The sequence below is a fragment of the Gavialis gangeticus genome, unplaced genomic scaffold, assembly GCF_001723915.1.
Source record: "Gavialis gangeticus isolate Ggan-Ray unplaced genomic scaffold, GavGan_comp1, whole genome shotgun sequence".
In the NCBI taxonomy this organism is placed as follows: Eukaryota; Metazoa; Chordata; order Crocodylia; family Gavialidae; genus Gavialis; species Gavialis gangeticus.
In genome coordinates this window covers 19,524,992-19,527,561 of record NW_017728997.1, presented here as the reverse complement: position 1 = coordinate 19,527,561, position 2,570 = coordinate 19,524,992, and the positions used below count along the sequence as shown (strand labels likewise).

At 53.2% G+C, this 2,570-nt stretch overlaps 1 long non-coding RNA gene across 2 annotated transcripts; it reads left to right on the top strand.

Moving 5' to 3' along the window:
• On the top strand, nt 1-2,331 carry LOC109289033. Of its 2 annotated transcripts, none has more exons than XR_002095280.1 (3): nt 1-80; nt 217-331; nt 1,915-2,331. It is a non-coding gene; the product is annotated as an uncharacterized LOC109289033 (long non-coding RNA). The 2 variants fall into 2 exon arrangements; XR_002095281.1 differs by having other exon boundaries at nt 213-331.
• Nucleotides 2,332-2,570: the final 239 nt, after the last annotated feature.

The window sequence follows — 2,570 nt, the reverse complement described above, 5'->3', positions numbered from 1 at the left end:
CACGCGGCCGTGGGGCTGTACCGGCTGGTGGAGCAGCAGCCCGGGGGCCGGGAGGTGCTGCAGTGCTGGGACGAGTGCGGGTAAGAGGGGAGCTGTGGGGCTGGGTGGGGGGCCAGCCTGCCCCGCAGGCACCGCACCGTCTAGCCCCACCGTGGGCGGCCGGTGGCTCTGGGCCGCAAGGGAAGGGTCGCCCTGACGCCGCCTTTCCCCAGCTAGTGCGAAGAAGGTGGTGGTGCAGGGCACGAATGCTGCCCACCTGATGGATCTCCAGGCCCTGGCGCTCAGCCTGGAACTGCCCACGTACCTGGTGCAGGATGCAGGGAGGACGCAGGTAACCGCACTGGGCAGGCCCCGTGCCTGTGGGGTGCGCGCCTCGTGCTCGCAGAGACGAGTTTCCCAGAGCTGAGCACGGCCTGGGGGAAAGGGTGCAGCCACGTGCATGATTACTCAAAGTCCGGAATGAAAACTTTACTACATGCTTAAAAAACCCGTATTCCCATGAATACAAGGAAGTCTTTGGATAAAGAAAGATCCTAGTTAATAGCTCTGAAACCATAAATAACTTTCAAAAATATGTGGGGCTGTGGGGAGCTGATACTGATGAGCTCCACTACAAACAAGCAGTTGTAGGATGCAGGCCTTGGTGTAAGGAAAGCTTCAAGGCAGCAACAAAGAAGCAGCTGCATCTTGCAAGGGGGCAGGGAATATGAGAAGGAACCTTTCAAATAAGCAGGAGCAGAAAAGCTTCTAGCAACGATATAGATGGTGTTTGTTGGCAATTATACCGCTAACGAACAACTAAGAAGGCAAAATTGCCCAGTATCGGAGCCAGGGAACAGCTGGGTGACTTGTCTGCATCCCACCCTGATGACAGAAGCAGTTCCCATTCCAGCACGTACAAACTAGTTTGGCAGTGGCCGTTTAAACACTGGCCTAAAGCCTGGCGAGAGGTATCCTGCTCCAGGAGCTGGAAGAAGAGTTGCTCAAGCCGTTGCTGCTGAGAGCAAATGGGCTGTGGAGTGTTCTGGACCTTCCACAGAACCGAGAAACGCGCTGATACTGGGGGATGAAATGATGACCCTGATAACGACAAGGGTAGGATAGAAGTAACAATTTATAGTAACAAAGGCTAGTAGTAACAACATCAACATGGTTTCACAGGTAATGGGGTTTGTGATGTGTTTTAACAGGCTTATTATCTCAGAGAAGTGTTGACAGGCTTTAAGTTGTAAGGCACTTGGCTTAATACCACAGGCCATTCTCCAAAAAATATATACAGCAATTCAGCACATGTTAAACGGATTAAAAACCAAGAGCGGCCGTGTGCTGTCAAATTGTCTGGAAAGAAGGGAACCGTTGGGGATGTACAGCCGTACAGTATCTTGATCGATGGTCTGGGCTGAAGTTCTTTAAAATTGGTCTCAGTCCCGGAGCCGGGAGGTCCTTTCCCGTGGGACGTTCCAGAATCTCCTCGGCTGCAGGGGCCGAGAGGGATGGCTGTTTTGGAAAGCAGCGACTGAAGGGAATTCAGGGCCCACGTTGAGTCCTTATGGCTGAGAGCTAACATGATCCAAACACACAGAGTCCGGGTCGGGGACTGATGACAGGAGCGTGCGCTAACTCTATACAGTGCTGATCAGACCACTAGTAAGTGGCCATTTGGGGATGAGACCTCTACCAATACAGGGTGCCTTGATCTCCCAGACAGAGGCAGGCCATGATGCTGTGGCTGGAGGTAGACTCTGATAAGAAATAAGATGCACCTTCTAGATAGGGAGGATAATTATTAGCCATTGCAGCCACTTACCTAGAGATATAGTGGACTCGATCGGCTGGATTCAGTCGGTAGACAGGAACTAAGTGTCTACCCTTGGTGTCACTGTTCTTGATGCAATGGCATTGTCCCCACTTCAGGTCCCAGCTGGATCATGCACTGTCCTTGCCATCTTGGGAGAAGAAGAAACAGTGAATAAAGTGACTGGGACGCTGCAGCTTCTAAACTGAAGGCAGCACCAGAGCTGCGTCCTGCCGTACGTGGCAATGGGCCATGAGAAGCACCCACTGGCATCGTCTCTGGCTCTCAGGAACCAGACAGCAGTTCCCTTTTCTGCCTGCTGGCACTGTTATGGGAAATGAGGCTGGGGTGAGGAAACAGGGTCTCGGCTTCTGCTTGAGGTAGGAGGTCTTGTTAGCCCTGGACTCCAAGAAGTGGTATTCCACCCTTTGTATCACAGGTAGTGGAGGGGATGCTGCATAACCCTACCTCCCACTTCCCTCTGACAGACCAGGCTTGTACTGTCTGGGCCACGTATAAACAAGGTGCAATTCTGACATGCCTTGGCTTTCCTTTCCTTCCCTTCCCCCTGCAATGAAGCGCACAGCTCTGCTCAGTTCTCGCCCCGCCTTTCCTCAGTGTCTTGAAGCGCTGGAGTCTGACTGGAGTGCCTTGGGGACGACAGACCGCGTCACAGAGGGAAAAGTCTTGCTATCTGGGAAAGGGGGTGTCCCGTGCCCTGCTGCATGAAAAGGGCTGCAAGGAGTGAACAGCTCGGTAGATGAGGCTGGCTAGA